We start from the raw sequence: 18,898 nt of genomic DNA, 5'->3' as shown, positions 1-18,898 counted from the left end.
GACACAGGAGGCTGAGCTTGGTCAGTTGAGATTCCCAGTTTAATGGGGTCCTTTGGCTTTGCTCTGTGCCCTGTAGGTATTCACTGTGCAGTACTAGCAGAGCTATAAATGCGTAGTTTAGATTACTGAGCATGTTGTTTAGTCCTGGATCATTCTGTGCCTCCTTTCACTGATATCTCCCAATTCACTTAGGAGTGATTAGAATTTAGGAGTGGAATTAGTTACTTTTTTTTCAATTTGTATGTGCCTGCCTCATGACTGCTGACAATGGCACTAAAAATATAGGGGGCTAACCATGCAAGTACGAGGCAATGAGAAAGCTAGTTCATGAAAGGGTTCCACAGATCTTGGTTGATAATTTTCTTTGTAAACCAATCTGTGATTGTCCCTTTTGCTTTCGCCCTATATTCAGAAATAGTTAAAAAAAAGATATTCCAGTGATCAAAAGCAGAATAGGAAAAAAAGACATATATCTAATGTGCATCATATTGTCTTATAAGATGCTTCATTGGTTTAGAGAGAATTAAAAAACAAGGTATTATTGTGTATAGTGGCTTTCATTTCCCCTGTTCTAAGCACTTCCATGGTATTGTATCTGATATTTGGTTCCTTACTGTAACATACCTCAGTCAGGTATTGTTTGCTACCTGAAAGTCTCAGGCATACCAGTTCAAAGTTGGGTTATTTATTTATTTGCTTATTTGCTTTGATGTGTTCAGAGAAGATAAGTATCCAAAGAATCAAAGACTTAGATGCTTATTTTCATAGCCAAAGGTTTTGGAGTCTTTGAGGATATATCTCTTGGAACAACAATAAAGAAATTTAATTTTATAGGAGCCAAAATATTTTTCAAATGTTAGTAATTAAATTGAGTCCATAAAAAGGCTTGGATATTAATAACAAGGGTGGCTATTTCAATATTAGGAGAGATGGCAGATTGCAGGATTCATTATTAGGAATGTAGTTCAAAACGACCATAGTTATACCTTTAACCTACAAACTATTGTATTTTAAATTCTAAACCCTACATAACCAGAGCATGCCAGTGGCCTTTTTGCACTTTACTATAACAGAGGAAGCCACAGGGGTAGGAGGCTTTTTCCAGTGATGTTTTGCAAAGTGAGACCAGGAACAGAGAATGTGGAAATCAGAAATACACTCTTGCAGGAAGAATTTAAGGAGTCTGATGAGTGAAGGAAGATTATAAATTAGACAAAACTATCAGTCATGTCTGTAGAAGAAAATAGGGGATGAAATGCTTAGAAGCACTCTCACAACATTCATGGACTGAAAATTGTACATAGCCACTTAGGATGACTGGAAAACTGTGATGGAACTAATTGCAGCATATGTTTCACACATACACACACAAAACTAATGGGGCAGATAAGAGAGAAATCTGCAACTGGAAAGAATTGAACAAAAAATTGTGCTGGGTTCTGTCGTTGTGAAACTTTCACTTAAGATACACTGGTCCAGCTAAACAAAAAATTCTGGATCTGTTGAAGAATCACTTGAAGACATGTTATTCATGATGTCATGGGGGTTCTTTATCAGTTGTTTGCTTGTGGCTTTAGCCATGAGGGGCAGCCAACCTGGAGAAGTGTTAAGAATTTTGCTATAAAGAACTGTTGATTGAACTTGCCCACCACCCAAACTGGTGCCCTCCACGATCAAGACTTTGCTCTGGAAGCCCATGTACAAATACATACTCAACACTTAGTTTTTACACTCCTGTTAATAGTTTCTAATGATACCCAGTATAAGGCAGTTGTGATCAATTCTACACTTGTGGATAGTTTTAATTTCAATTAGAATTAGCAGGTGATCTGAAAATGTTCATAACATTGTATTTAGATGACTGCTGCAATCCATTTTTTTGTCTTAGAAATTATAAATCTCAGAGCAAAACAGACTGTGTATGTGAAACAAGAGCAAGAGCAGAGGAGTGAGGAGGAAACTCCATTGCCCAACTACAGCTTCAGAGTGCGTGGTAGACACGGCAGTGTCTGACATAGTGTCCTCCCAAAGGAAAAGGAGCAGTGGTGGAAGCCCAGCAACCCCATTTGGATCTGATCTCGGACACTTGGCGTGTAGGATAAGGGACTTGCTCAGGCGTGACCGTGGAGAAAGTGATTGAAGTGCAGCCTTCTTTTCTCCAGGTAGACCTCTGCACAAGTTTGGGAGCATAATTTCTATCCCAGAATTAAAAAATAGTTGAATGCATTCCTAGTCAGTAGGAGATCAGTTTGTGGAATGAAGGGGCTTTCGTGGTATAATATTTCAGCTGGTCTCTACCAGTGCTAAGGAGGTAATTATCACTGTTACTGTTTTCCAGGGTGTCAACAGGGGGGTCCAAAATGCTTTTTCTGTCTGATAATGTGCTTAACTAGCTTTCAGTGAAGTTGCACATCATGGTTCATCGCCCTTGAATTTTTTTGAGGACCCTAAGTGACTGGTTTAGTGACTAGCAGCAATGTATCAGTGCACATCAGCAGCAGATAATTTAGTCTGATCTTGTTTGATTTTATGGGTCTCCTAAAAACTTTGTTTCCACATACCAGCAGCTTAACAGACAGACATATGATTTCAAGCTGCTAAACTTCAAGGCTTGTTGTAGAAGGGGCAAGAATGCATGGTGGAGGAAAAAAGCGTGGAATTAATGCTGGGAAAGAATTTGACTCTGGCTTATACTCTGGTGCCTTTCATTTTTGGACACACCGAGTATTACACATTTCTGCATCTGTTTGTGGTACAAAACATCAGAGATGAGATAATTAAATTTTAATAAATAAAAATGTTTTCATGTGTATATGATTCTCCATAGCCTTCTAAAAGGAAAAGAGAAAGTTCTTCACAATTCTAAATATAATTCAATCTACAGTGATTCTTGAAGTTGTTATTATTTAAAAGTAACCTTTTTACAAATAAGGATGTATCTTTCAAGTACTTAATAAACACAGAATATCAGTGGACTTAGCCGGGCTTTCAGACTATGTTGATCTCAAGGTGTAACTAAATGGATTAAAATGTAGTTTGGACTTTCTACCTTTAAAGTGAGAAAACCCAAGGCTTTTGTGTTTTTACTTCATTTATACAGTTAGAAAAACTCTTGTGCCTAAGAACTTTACAAAAAATGGAGCCCAAGGAAGATAAAATATATTTGTATTTTTATGAATTGTTTTTGTCCTAAGAAATAAGATGATATTCTCATTGAGTTCAACAGACATTGTCCTCAACCATTTTCTTGGTCAGCGAATAAATCTGATTTTGAAATATCTTATATTCTAATCTTAAAATTATATGTTGAAAAATGACAAAGATTTATATTTTAAATGTCTCTAGTTCTTGTCACTTCTTCTACTTAGGTTTATTTTTCCTCTTATAGTAAAAATTCACATTCAATATATTAAATAATAGCATTTCTTTAATTTTAGGCAGGATTAATTTGAATCAAATTTAATGGTGGTTGTATGTGTAGAAGAAGCCAAAATACTGTAACAGAGATCTGTCTGGTATTAACCAGGGATTGCGGGGTCTCACTTTTATGTGCCTAAGAGCTTGATGTATTTATGGAGTGTAGGATAGTGGATAGTTTCCTTCTAGTTTTTTTTACAGTTTGACAAGGTATTACTGGTACGAGCAGGTATTTCCTATATGCAGAGTAGGAAATACTGCTAATACAGTTAATAACCCACCTAATGGAGGAAAAAAATTTAAAGGAAATGCTTTAAGGGCCCTCATGGTACACTGTAGTATTAAACACATGGCAGCCCATGGTCTCCAAATAAAATCTTATAATTTGGGTGTGATGTCACAGGTCAATTATTTGACTGTGGCAGCAATACTGATAGTGATATCACACCTATGAAAACTGGAATTCCTCCAGCTGGGTTTGAAGGTGTGATCTCCAATCCATCAATGTCTGCTGAGAGTCAACCATTACCTTTTACATCAAACCATAAAAGCAAGTTTTACCTTCTCTGCTGAGGCATAAGGGTGTTCAAGCAGCCCATACTTTTTAGGTGTTATGTGTATAATTTATGCATCAAGTTCCTCTGTGAGGACCTGGCATCTTCAATCATAATCAATATCTGGTGTTAATTGCTGCTACTAATTTGTTCTCTTTTCAATAAACTTAAATTTCACAAAATAAATTGTAAGGAGGAGCAATTATATTTCCACTTTGAAAGTGAATTATGAAGATCCATACATAAATTCTTTGGTATTTATTTATTTATTTGTATTGACCTGGACTATGGCAAATTGTGTCCCTAATTTCACTATGGACACTAATATAGCACAAAATATTAAAAGAAAAATCATGTTATGATAGATTTAAATATATTTAATGAGCTGGCAATACTGTAGCTTGAAAGTATTACGTATTTGTTTTTCTTCCCTTGAATATATATGGACGCAATAATTTTTTATTTCTATCATTCTTAGGAAGAAGAATATGAAAATTGTATAAATACATGACAATTTAAATCAATATGGAAAAAATATAAATATATAAAAAACTGCTTGTCAATAAAAAATAATAAGAATTTTAACTATATGTATTGTTCTGCTGAGTTTTAATGGAGTTTTCAGCTACTTTAACATCATTATTAAACAAGATTTCCCTCATTTTTTATCTTATAATTGCAGCACTTCAGAATTTCCATTCTGACAGCAAAAAGAAAATTAAAGAAATCATTACAGTAAAACAGTAGTATGGGGTTTATTTATCTACATTATATATTCCCAGTTTACAGTCCTGCCTAGTTATTCTTTCTTCTTTTAAAGGTTGTCTGACCTTTCCCATAAAGAAATCCTTTCTTTTAGCTGATAATTTTATAAAATTACCTGGGACATTTGCCAAGTGAGGTATCTGTCTGAAGAGTTTATATTCTGCACAAATGGTTCCAGGTGCTTAGCTGGAAAGTCTCAGCTGTTTCCAACACAGAGAATAAAGAAAAAGAAAGCAAAACAGACAAACCAACAAACTTATAAATAATACTTGTTTTAAAAGACTTACTGATCCAGTCGCTTCAACATGGTGTCCTGAGTGTTAGCAGTTGGACCGTATTAATTTCATGGATGTATTTTGTGTTGTCCAAGAAAATGTTTGTTAAATATGGTTACTATAGAAGAATTGTGCTTTCCATGAGATTCTTAGGGAATTTATCTAGGAAAAGATATCATAGGAAAGAAAGGATAAGTCAGCTATGGGGTGAAGTAGATCTGAGGTACCTGTGCAAACAGGTGGGAATAATGGTTGGGGCCTCAGGAGACAAGGAGGAAGTTGCTAAACTCTGCAGGAGAGGGTGGGGAGATCGGAATTGGAGGAAAAAAATGATTGAAGATGGAGGGAATATTTTTACTGACAGAGCAAAATCCTTGATGGTAGAAACTGAAGAGAGTCTGCAGAGATGAGGATAGATAAGGGCAAGTGGACCAAGTAGTGGACACTGACCGTCAGGTAAATGGATGCAATAACGAAACAAGAAAGAATGTCCTAGAAAAGCCTAAATGAATCAATGTGTTTGTTTGACATTTGTGTCTGAGCAACATTCTGTTAACCAGTTTGAAGATACAATGGATCAAACATCTTGGCTAGTTGATCATAGTCCTGATATTCCTTCTGTGTACTGATTGAGGGTGGAGTCCTGGGGAAAAACAAAATATGCAGAATTAAGGGCTATATCATAGCTGATATCTAATAAGGTTCAAACTTCAAGCTGAAGAGATGATCTGTGTTCTGGAACTTTTTACATTTTGCTTGTTTCAACTCATAAGCTGATAATGCTGTTATACTATAGTGGTTTCTTCTATGTGTAGAGAACATGATGTAGATTGTATGCAAGATAAAAAATGTGATAAATGTCTAGGCTTTAATTGTATTATGCAGTTAACATTAAGGTAGGTAGCAGAAAGAAAGATCAACTTCTCAGTATCTTTTTAATCAGTAAAATACTTACTTGTTCATCCCTTCAAGAGATTAAAAACACAGCAAGAGATCTGCTAATTAACAAAAGCTGTAATGTGTTTCATCTTCAGTATGTATAGCTCTATCAGTCAGTTTGTAATATTTTTAATAATTATTTTGTAATCAATTGCACTGTTCTGCTGAGACACTGTTTCCTTGAGCGAGCTGCATGGCCTGACAGCTTTTACTACGGAACCTAAATGTGTCAACATTGGCAAATAGTTCTGTCACTTTTTTTTTTTAATTTACAGCATAAAATCTTGAACTCAGAAAAGTAAAGTAAATAAAACAAATAGGCTAAAAGAGACAGCTGTGTGCTTTTGTGAAGAGAAACAGTAACAGGATAAATCAGAAAGCTGAGGATGGCGTGCTGCAAATAAACCGTAGTATGACATATGATAGTTCTCTGTTTAGGATTTTCTCATAAAGGTTCAAGGTATAAAAACTTAAAGATGGAACAGAGTACTGCCAGAATCTCTGACTTTTCCTGTAGGCAACTTTTTGATGCAATGGAAGTATTTACATTATCTAAATATGTAGAATTTATTGTCCAAGAAGACAAGGTCCATGCATGAGCAGTGTTTACAAAACAATGGATGTCAGACTCCAAAATGGGGTTTTTATTTGACAGAATCTGGTCAGTAAGGTAGTACATAGAGTAAACATGATGGAATGGAAGGGAATTGAAGAATTCTTTTTTTTTGAGAGTCTGGTGCAGAAATCTCTAGTACCCAGGAACCACAACTTCTCTTCTGCAAAATTAGAAAGTATCTGGTTATTCAGAAAACTGATACCAAGGTGCTTGCCCTTGATTTGGGAGATTTTCTGTGTGTTCACACAGAACATTATTTTCATGTCATCAGTGTAGCATTGAGCACTAAAAGAGGTATAAAGTGTAATACGCTGGAAACTATTTCATAAGTCTGCAAATATGTTTGTAGGGTTGTTTTTGTTGGGGTGGGTTTTTTGTTTGTTTGTTTGTTTTGTTTTGTTTTCTGAATATGGAGATGAGCATTTATACTAATGTAGAAACCAAAGGTTTATCTTAACCATCAACTATAATTCTGGAGTTAAAATCAGAAAATGTGTCTCTCTGGATTTCAGCAGAGGTTGAGAAAATCTTAAGCAATGTTTTCCTCTTCCCATTATTATTGTCATAGGCTCTGGAGGACCTGTTATTAAGACAAAGACTATGTAGATCTGTCTAAATTTTGTATTGCTAAAGCCTGTAGTTCTTCTTGCCATATGATTCTTTTCAAAATTCTACGCACAGATTAGATGCTGCTTAAGCATTATGTGCAGTAGCACCTGGAAATATTTTTAAGTACAGTCAATGAGGGGAAAAACATCAGTGATTATGACTTGGAATTCTGTAGAAATAATTAATTACTGATTTTTTTATCTGGATTTGAAAAAAATCTGTGTTTCCAAGGAGTTTTTTCCATTATTTTTTTAAAGCATTTATAAGGATTTAAAAATAAAGAGATGTCGAAATAAGGCTTTTAGTGCAAGATTAAAAAAATTAATGCCACCTAAAAGATCTTCAGAGTCAGCCTGTCAGGTTCCTTATGGCAGTGAAGCTCTCACATTATCTTTTTAATGTTGAAATCAGTTCAAGTCAGTGAAATTTCTTTAATGAACTTTAGGGCACATCTTCAAAGAAACCTGCAATTGAACCTGTGGAAAGACCAATGCCTTTGAACTGTGGAAAAGAAGTTTATCCTAGATTAGCTTGATCTTTTAGTTTACTCTGCCTTCTAATCTAGTAAGAAAGATCTAAGCTTTAAGAATACCCCTGAACTGCAGTGACAACCTAAAAGTAGTGTATTGTTAGGGAGAAATTCATTGCTTCCCTTACGTATTGGCATTTAAAATTTGCAGGGGTAGCAAAGTTGTTTATTTTGTACTGTGAACATGACTACTCTGGGGCTCTTTGAGCACTACATTTTCTTTAGTTGTTAAGAGACGTTTATTTGTTTCTTTGTTTATTTCCATCACTTGTTACTACCTTAGAAACTGAAAATTTAACTTCATTTTGTTTTCATTCTCTCTCTAACATTTAAGTGTACTTCTATCTGGTTCAGTCTTTCATCACTCAAATGTGGAACAATGTACCTTCAAATGTGAAAGAAATAACAAAATCTGGAACAAATTACAAAGTGATGGTTAAGGGAAATGCAGAGCTGTATGGAAGTAAGCGCATTAATGCATACGTTCTGATGCACATGAGTCTGTTTTGAAGGACACTTCATTTTTAGTTTGAACTTCTGCTTTTAAATTTTACTATAATATGATATAACATTTGCTTGGGTGAGTACTTGAGGAACTTTCAGTGTTAGCAGTATTTTTTTCGATAGAAATTCCATCGGATTTTGGATTTTATACTCTTTCCAGATTACAATAAGAAAAACATGGAAGAGATTTTTAATAGAAAAAACCAACAGTCAGTGGTTTGCAGCTGGCAATCACAATGCCTCTACTGCTGCTTTTATTTTATTTTATTAAGTGGAACAGGTCAATTCACTATCAAAGCTGACTGTGTTCCTTCTCTGGTGAAAGTAAAAATACAGGTCTATCAAAAAAATTCAATTAAATGACCATTAGTTTCGTCTTTTCAATCATTCTGTGAAATGTCTTTTAACAACTGTCTCATTTTGTGGAATCAAGGAGGACAAGGATGGTTATCTCTCAGCTGGCAAAGGAAAATGCGCCTTTTGTCTACAGCACTGACTTCCATAAGTGACGTTGTTCAATGTCTGCTTTTAATTATGGATTAATAAGCATTTACACTATGATGAAAGTGCAGAAAGGTGAAGTTAGGTAGAAAGTCTTGTTCAGATGAAAGAAATCCTGTTTATAAAATAGGATTTTTGAAAAGGAAGGTATTGAAGGGAATAATATAAAATGCATTTGAGAGAACAGAGAAGGAGTGAAAATTATATATTTATCCAGGTTATAAATTATGCTATATTTTCCTGTATTTTTTTCTAAAATTAATTTCTTGACCTTTTAAGGTCAATGACATTTTCACCGCTAGCTTGATTGGTACTATTTCACCCTTCATCTGTGAGAAGCAGTTTCTGCTTTTTATTACTATTCCAAAATGGTAGCCTTCCTTTTCTTCTCTCACTCCAGTTTCCTAGGAATTTATTATCTATTGCATCAAAAGGAAATTTTTTTCCTGGTACATGCTGTATAGTTGATATCAAGTACCAGACAAAAAGCTGGCTGACCTAATGGGCTGATTCCAGCAGAGCAGATGTTTTGAATCTGGACTTTAAGAAGTTATTGAGAGTACAGGATTTTTAATGCTTTTATCCTTTTATTGGTGAATGCACTAAAGTGCATGCAGACAGAGAATGTTAAAGTGGTAGTCAGATAAACTTGTTAAAGCAGTGGGAGTTTTTCCTTTCTTTCTACGTCATTTTATCATCACAGTGGAGTTAAAAGGCAATTAGCCCTTCAGCTCTTTTCTGGCCAGTTTATTGGCATTTTACACACAACTGTTGAATAGACAGTGCCGTATTAAAAATTCCAATGAAGCTGGCCTGGGGATAACAGACTCTCAATTTCGTTAATGTAGGTTTCCTTGAGAGGAACTATTGCCAAAAAGCTCGGGTGAAATTATCTAAAAACAGTACCTATGCTGCATGTACTCATAGTTGATGGAAAATTGTAGTAGTCTTGCTACATGCTGTGTTACATTTCCAGGGAAATATTTTTATAAAGAGTGTTTGATGAAAAAGTTTATTCCTTTAGTAATAACAGGCTACCCACTGTGTTTCTTTAGGCAATGAACATGATGAGAAGAATGAGATGTTTTCATCATCAGAACAACAATCATACTTGCTTTGCATTTCTGTTACTTTTGTCTGAGGTCATTAAAACACTTTACAAACACAGATTACTTATTTCTTTCAGTATATGAGAAGGTGAGAAATAGATTGTTATGTCAAAATCTTGACCAAATGTAGTCCAAATTTTTTGGGGGTTTTGTTTGTTTGTTTGGATTTTCATTTGTTGGTTTGGTTTGGTTGGTTTAGTTTGGTTTGGGTTTTTTTCTGTTTGGGTTTTTTTTAATTGTTATTTTGGGGTGGGGGTGGGTTTAGAATTGTAAAGACACATTGTGGGGTTTTCTTATCATTTCAGGGTCAATAGAAGATCAAACATATATTTTGCAGTTCTTGCACCCCAAAGTATTATGAACCAAAACCTGACCTTAATATTGTTCATGACTGAGGAGAATGAAGTACAAAAACAAGACACATAAGCTCACTACTGGAGAGCAAATTGGATTTTTCATACCATTTCAGTTTTAATGTGGTCATGCCAAAGCAAATAGAAAGCTTTTGATAGATGTGACTGAGACTATTATTGCATCTTAATGATGCATTAATTGCTCCTATGAATAAATTTATTTAGTTAAATTTTGTACCTGATTTTAATTTACTGATTTTAGATCACGAGAAATCCATTGAGGTCTGTGAGTGTGATTGAGAGCCAGAGGATAAAAACAGAGAGTAGGTCTGATTTTTAACCTGACCATATACACTGCTCACACTGTTCCAAGCTGCACTGAGGAATCAGAAAAAAGTCCAACTGAGTTTTGGATCAGATCTCTTTCAAAGGGGGGAAGGAAAGCTGGTAGGTTTAAAAAATCAGAAAACCTATTTTCACTATGTTTTAGTTTGCATGACAACTCCAGAGGGCACTCAGATTTTATTTAGAGAGCAAGTGATGAAATTAATGCTTCAGTGTACCTTAACAATAAACAAAGCACATTAAAATGCCTTCATTTGCTCAGGTATATAAGTTAGAATTTCTTTCAATGCACAACACTGATTTGAAGTGATCCCCAATAGTAGCAGGTCTATTTTTAAATGGTCTGTACATGTATTTCAACTTTGTTAAATCTTAAACTTTACTTCTGATACTCACAAGCCATCATTAAAATAACCTGTAACTTTTTTAATACAGCAAATACACATTGCAAGACAACACAATGGTTTCATTAAATGGGTATTAACATGTAAATTGAAAGTCTGGAAGTTGGAAAGTGCTGGATTTAAAGTAGCTCATAGAATTATTTTTCTAGGTGTTCTTTTGTACATGTTACAGCACTTTTCAGTTACACAGCCATTTGCTGCCTTTTCTGTAGCACCTCACTGCTGTTGCATGCTTGCTCCCCATTGCACTGACTCCATTCTTGAGCTGCATTTTAAACGGGACAGTAACTGTGGGAGAGACAAACAGCTACGTTAGTGGGCAGCTTAGCCCTATCCATGCTCGTTTCAGATTCCTTATGAGCTAAAAAATTATGTAAAGCAAAATATAGGTATTGTATGAACTTCTATGCAATTCATTCAGGACCTGTCTGAGATGCAGAGAGGACCCTCAGCAACTTCAGAGTGATGAAATCTCTGCCATGATGACAGGAAGAGTGTCTGGTCATCGAGGGTAAAACCAGTGCTGAAGAAGGAGTGGTTCTGAGCTTTAGGTCATCTCTGACAGTTTTCTGGGCTGCCAGGAAAAAAGCAGTTTTTTCACACCTACAAAGTGAGGAAAATAAAAAATACAATTTTATTTTATAGACATGTCAAATATAACATCTTGAAGTCTATGCAACTGTTTTAAAAATGAAAAGGAGTATAGAAACTGAAGAACTTTACACAAGTAAGTCTAATACATCAGAGCAAATGACCAAGACATCTGCAACAAAGACTTTTGAAACTGTGCCCAGTGTCTGTGCACCATCTTTTCCCACACAGATAATAATTTTCTTCTATCACAAAGAAGAAAGTGGACTGTTAATGCTCTAGAGAGATCCAGATACGGTGATGAGCAGCATAGGAAGACCAGGAAGCAAACAGCACTATAGTTTCAGGGAAATGCTTAGCAAAAGCAGCATTTTAAAAACGTTGGTAGTGCTGAAAGCAACTGCACTGTGTAAGGAACATTTGTCCAATGGACAGAGTGACACAGAGCCCGGAGTGAAAAATAACCCTTGATCATTAGTTAGAAACAGCCATAATTTATAGACACCAGGGGGCAGAATTAAGGTTGTAAGGACACCTATAAACCTGGCATTCCTAAGCAGAGGCTATTTATGTTCAAACTCAAGGACACTTTTAAATTTAAATATTTCAGCGTATAGAATTTGTTGCAAACAGCATTCTGTTTGTAGAAACAAAAACATTTAAGTGCAGTTAGAAGAGAACTGTGGTTGTTCATTTGTTACAAGCGTGAATTTAACTAAAAGCTAATTTTAATTAGTTTCTGCTGATGTTCAAATTTTATTGTTTGGGCATAAATTAGTAGAGCTTTCTAAAGCAAAAACATCAAACAAGTCCTTTCTTGAAGGTTAGGCCTCTTTTTCTTACTTTCTGAACTGCAGAAAACACTGTAGATAACTGCAGCTTTTTATTTCCAACCTGACCTTCCACATTCTGAAACTAATTTGCCATACTGCTTCTCAAAGTCTGCTCAATGACTTGCTTTAGCAGAATAATGTGGTTCTTATTAAGCACATCCTATAAGACCCAGGAGGATTGCATGCAAAGAAAATGAGACGGAAACACAAATGAATTTCCATCCTCCAGTCAGATATATGATATTGATGACCAGGATGCATATGAAGGATATTGTAAAGAAGACAAAGAAAAAGAATTAAAGCAAATGTCTGACAAATTGGCTGTCTTCAGATGCAAGGATGACAAGTAGTCTGTGCAGCTCAGTGGAGGACATGGAGGCATCAAGCCAAATTGTTATGTAGTCAACAAGTCTCTTTGAATCCCATGGTTATGTGTAACCTCTCTTTTAAATAAGGCCTCAATTTAAATTACATCATCATGAAAGACTTAAAAGCCATGAAGTTCTATGTGAAAGCTGATAATTTTGCTTAACTCCAAATGCTGTTCTTCACAGTTATGAATTTTATATTTTTGCAGGAATAATGAGATATTCTGTTAAAGTGGAACTTCTTTCAGATATAACTTCCCTATTTTTTAAGTAGATGCACCAAATACAAACAATTGTGGAATCAGCTTTAACTCCAAATCAGTTTCTTCCTAAATTTTTTTTTCTACAAGGTGACAAAATAATTTCATGCTAGCATAATTTGATGGAAAAATGCATTGAAATAGCTTCAGTGTACTATAATCTCCATAACTTGCGATGTTCTCATTCCAATGTAGCTAAATACAGATTTTAGAAGTTCTGCAAGGTTAATGAGGAATCTTTACCCTCTGTATGCAACTCAATGCAAGTGTAATTTAGTGAATTGGCTCCAGAATTATCACTACTTTTTCATTTCATTCTTCAACAAGATGCAGAATTTGGGTACTCAGAATTGTAGTATGATTTTTCTATTAGTATGTTTTATGTCTGATATTTTCACCATGACTAATCCATGAAATTTGTCAACTTTCTCTGTGATTTACACGAGCTCTATTTATAAAGAGAACTTGTTTGAGTCCTAAGGCATGGAATATTGTTTCCCAGCATGCTTTTAGTGACTTTTTACTAACAAGTATAAACAAAATGTGCTCATTGACTATATTATTATTTCAAGATCAGGAGGTAAAACATGAGGAATTTTGAAGAGTATATTCCCTGTAGCAGTGTATATTAGTCTTAAGTCATTAAGAAGAAAATAGCCTATCGTATCAGAGTTGGTAAGGATGGTTGTGATCATAAAGTTTACCTAAAATAATTGGATAACTTGCTGGTAGATTAAAAACATATGTGATTCTTGTATGTCTTAATGCTGAGGCTTTAGAATTAATTGCTGTCAGCATAAACCAGACCAAACAAAAATAGATTTGCATCAATTCTTTGTAATGGGGGAAAAAGAAAGGCTTGAATGACAGTGAAGATAATTCTGTTTTGTATTTGGGAGGAAATGGCTACACAATGTTCACATACAGGAGTGCAATTTACTATATATGGGAAAGAATACAGATCCTTTATGTAAATGTAATAACAGGCAAGTAATACCTTCAAAGGAAAGAAAAACAGTCTCTTGGGTACAGAGAGTTCATCTGCTCCAGCTGTCGTCTCTCACTTGTTGGGGGAAGACTTTTGGGGAAAGGCCAAAACACGGATATTCACAAAGCATTAAGTTTTTAGCTCAGCACAATGTCTTAATCGGCTTTTACTGAGCTACCCTGCTCTGTACCAAACAAGCTATAAATGTGCAGCACACCCGTGCATGTAAATAAGTCCCACTGCCAGTGGTGATGAGAACAGGATGACTCTGGGTTCAGTAACAGCACTACAGGTAGGGGAGAAGCAGCATCACCTCCTCTTCCAGCCGAGCAGGGGCCTGCATGAGAATTGAGCAGGAACTGCTGAATGCCATGGCCTTCTCTATGTAATTTCAAATTCCTGATGATATGGTTTTATATGCAGAAGTCATACACATTGAGATCACAAATGGCCAGCTTGTTACCAGCCAGCTAGCAAAAGCTTGGCCTGCTCTGAAATCTGGTTATTCTCCTGCAGAAATGGCCGTAATTATTCACATGTCCATCAAGTTATCAAAAAAATACAGACACCCTCTTTCATGGTCCCTGTGGTGTGAAATGCCCCCTCTGTGATCAGATCTTAGGAGAGCTCCTGGCCATGTGGAGAAAGTTCAGGCAATACAGTGTCCTCAGGTGTCTTCTGCCAATGCCATGGGGTTCTTATGTGATTGCCCAAGCCATGGCAGGGGAGTTCTGTGCCCTTGTGCTGCTGGTTGGCCTTCTCTCTATCCCGCTTCCTTAATCACTGTAGCTCATGTTCTCAAAGGCTCAACTGCCTCTTAATCTGATTTCTGAATGAAAACAGTCAGCTGCACCATGTAGAAATTCTTATTTCCCAATGTCCTAAGAGTCTAGGGGAAGTTTGCCCTCTCCTCCAGGCTGGAATCTGACCTCAGAATTACAATTTATTTCAGACTTGCAAAAGTATTTAGCCCAAAAGGATATTTTGTGGCGGACAGAGAAGAATTTAGGGTACGCAGACGAATGTTTTACACATGATGTTTTTGCACTTCCCTAGCTAAAAGCAACTGAATATTTTTTATTTTAAGGACTCATAGAATAAAATGGAAAATAAGTGGAATCTCAGCCATTTGAAAGATATTTTAAAAATAGTAGGAGTGAAAAATAGATGTTTAGCATTACAGTTTGATTTAATACAGTACCATAAAATTTAGAAGCCAAAATGATTTATTGATCCTCTTAGTTTAATATCTCAATGACTCCTTACAAGTTCAACTGCTCTTTTTAGAGCCTGGTAACTTGTCAAATACTACTGACACATGCAATGGGGCTACATGGGTTCTGTTACTCTTTCTGGATATCCTAGATACTTGGAAGTAATATTTTTTATATCTATTATCCCAATGTACACTGAATTGCTTGAGCCACACTTGAAGCTACATCAAACTATGGAAGCTCTTTGTTTAATCCATTTACTGAATAATCGAGCAAAGACTCCTGCATTTTCTACATTTAGGCTCTTAAAATTATTGTCTTTATGTTATAAAGAATTCTGCTCTACATGGTTAACATGACATGTTTGTATAAGAAAAAATGTGTAAATTGTGTCTACAGAATTTGCTTAAATATTTGTTGCTTATGAAAGTTCTGCAGCAAGGCCTTTTCCTCAGGCATACATTTATCAGATGAAATCTTGATTGTTTTGCCTGTATTATGTCACTCACGTCTGGCAAGAACAGCATCCTGCTGTTTGTGAAGCTGACCTCCTGCTGCTGCTTAGCCACTTGTAGGCTTCTATCCCAATTCCTCTTAATCCACTCTGTTTCAATAGCACCATATTTGGGCTCCTTCACAGATTCTTTTGCTGTTCTGTTTGGGATGCTCTATGAGCTGAATTAGAATTTTAATGTTCCGTTCAAAACAGAAGGAACCTTTTTGTTAAATGAGAATATAAGGAATAATCTCCTCCAATCCCTTGGACAAAATTTCTACACATGCACTGTATTATTTTCCTTCAAACTTTTGTCCAGAAGTTTGGGGCACTATTTCAATATATTGGTTTACTTTGTGTAAATCAGATCCAATTTGAGATTTAATGTTGCAACAAAGCCTGCTACCATCCTAAATTGTTTCTTTCCTGTTGTAACTTCTCATTCAGGGTTCAGTGCTCCTTGTTTCCATTATGTCAAGGGTTTACTGAAATCTTTTCAAGCTCCTTGTGCAAGTCAGGCCTAATTAAAGCCGAGAACTGAAAGGACTCCAAAAATGGTGGTAGAAACGACACCAAAGCACAAGTGCACTGTAGGTATTTTTGCCATACTTTCAAGAAGTCAGGAAAGATTTTCATATGTGTTTTCCCAGTAGCTGTTTTCTGATCCCCACATGAAACAAGGTTTAGAGAAAACAACTCAAAGCTTAAATGGTACATATATATATGGGTGTGTGTATATATAGGGAATATTTATATATATGGGGTCTGCCCCTTTACTTCACACCTAAGTCTGTTAACTTTGCTGGATCTATTTGTGGTCAATAGAGCAATTGTAAAAAACAGGATAGCAGAACATGATCCTTTTTAACACAGAGCTCCTGGGCTTATACTTGCTTTAAGAATTATTTTTAGAGAATGAAATTTAGTTTACTGAAGAATAAACATGTGGTTAAATGATGATGCTAATTTTATTCTCTGAACAAGTTCTTTGGACACAATGTAATATTGCATGATCCTCTTATACAATCTGAAAAACCTTCAGTGCAGTATACAGAGCTTACATAATTGTTTAAAGCGAAAAAAGATATTATTGAAGTGAAACATGTTTCAAAACTTTCATAAAGTGTTGTACCAAACTTCCTCTCCGAAAAATTCATTTTAGAACATATGCCATATTTGCTGCAGCAGTAGCTTTCTGCAGTCCAAAGCTTCCTTCCAGCTGGATCTTCATCATCAGAAGCCACCTGGTGCCAAGACCTGCTGAGAAACCTTGTGAATGGGGTCAGGGATGCAGTTGGAAACTGGAAAAGACAACAGCTAGAGCAGTTTGATATAATGATAAACTTTACAGCTAGGAATGGAACAGAGAAGATAACGAAGAAAATGGGAAAGAAAAAAACTTCAGAAAGAGGGGGTGAAACAGAGATAGAGGCAGTGAAGTATGGGAGGAAGCAGAGGAAACAATAGTGAAGAAAAGAAGTGGGACAAAGAAAATATATTATTTGGTCTCCTTTCTTGCATTTAGCAAGCGATGTGTATATATGATTTGTTCACAAATGTGTTAACATTTCTAATGACAGCAACATAGAAGAAAGATGTTTGACAGCTTTTATCAAGGGATTTAATCTATGGAATCCAAAATGACGAGTTTTTTAAGTGATCCCTTCATGCAATATCAGTGAGATTTGCGGTTCTGCTGCTCCTTCTCTGTTTGTACTTTAAAATTAATTGAAAGCCTCATTGTTTTGTTTAAACTGTGAAAGCTTCCAAGGTCAATGAGTGAGGTAATTGACCTGCCTGTTGTAGGACTAAAATATGTATGTTAAATTGCATAATTAGTTTTAATTACATAATTATGGTGTTTAATATGGGGGGGGGGTCAAAGGTTACTATTACATTTAGAAGTCATGGCAAGAAACACAAAAATAAGCAACATACCTTAATTCTGTGTTTCTTTGGGTTTTAAAAAAGGGTCCACTGTGATCTATCCTTGACCTTGGATATTTGATGATTATAGCAAATAATATATTGCTGTTACCCTTTTTGGAATCATAGAGACACCTTTGTAAATGACTAAGTGACTTTACCAAAGACTTCATTTAGGTTCAGAGTACACAAAAGTTAATCAACAGTGGGAACTCAACTGACAGCAATTTAATCTGATTGGGTAAGGTAATTACATGATTACCAGGAGTGTTTATATATGGACAAGGATATTTTTATTGGAAAAAATCCTAATTGCTTTCTTACTGAGAAGAGAAAAAAACAAACAAATTTGTTGTTGCAGGTTAAGAGGACATCCTTCATTCCTTGAAATAGCTCCTTTTCATGTTTTAGTGACAAAATGAAGACATAATTCCTCACAAATTTGCACTGGGATTATTTTAGGAGTTCCTCTGTTTCTGAACTTGAAATAATGCCATCAATATCTTGTTTCATTTAAGCAGCTCATTGCTTGTACATCAATTGTATGATAGCCTAAAGATGTCATGATGCTTGTAATTAATTATCTTTTACTCTATGTAAACACTTTTGCTTAAATACAGGTTGATTTCACCAAACTTAAACCTAAAGATCCATTATACTAATGGATATTTTTGGGAAGGAAGGCAGTATTTGTTTTTCCATGATGGGAAAAAAAACAGAAAAAGAAAAAGAAAGAAGGCATCATGAAAAAGATAGGTAGATAAAAGATGGTGTTCCTAAATGCTGGAAGAAAGGTATCATTCAAGTTCTCTGAATGGTCCTTTAGAAAATGCTCTTTCATTTTATTGACATAGAAGAAAATGTTAGGAGATGTAACATCATTAACAAACTTTGACCTCTGTGCTTACCTCCTGAAGAGCACTACAGAGTAGAATGCCATTTGGCTGATAAATACTTGCTTGCTTCAAAACCTGATAAAGGAGTGGGCTGGGCCTGGCACTTTGTAGGGTTGTATCTAAGTCTAGAAGCCAAAAAAATATTTGACACTTAAAAGAGTAACTTCATGTCACACCTGTAACTTTTGAACATGTTCTACCAGTGGAAATGGGATGCAATATTCTCAAGACTGACTTCTAAGGAATTGAAAACTTAATGAGCTATATGTTAAATAAGAAATGAATGAATTTTTGAAATCAAATATATAATTATGGAAAGAAGTTCTGTGATATATTCCATGTTATAAAAAGTACATGTTCTCCCTTTTGCTAATTTTTTACTTGTGAGCGCTTTAGAAAATATTAC

At 35.4% G+C, this 18,898-nt stretch overlaps 1 long non-coding RNA gene across 1 annotated transcript in view; it reads left to right on the top strand.

Moving 5' to 3' along the window:
- LOC134558089 (uncharacterized) overlaps positions 1-18,898 on the top strand; it is a 110,584-nt gene that overhangs the window by 31,049 nt on the left and 60,637 nt on the right. The window lies entirely within an intron of this gene.

The sequence above is a fragment of the Prinia subflava genome, chromosome 14 (assembly GCF_021018805.1).
Source record: "Prinia subflava isolate CZ2003 ecotype Zambia chromosome 14, Cam_Psub_1.2, whole genome shotgun sequence".
Classification (NCBI taxonomy): domain Eukaryota; kingdom Metazoa; phylum Chordata; class Aves; order Passeriformes; family Cisticolidae; genus Prinia; species Prinia subflava.
The sequence above is the reverse complement of the archived record's forward strand: the minus strand, read 5'-3'. Positions and strand labels throughout refer to the sequence as shown.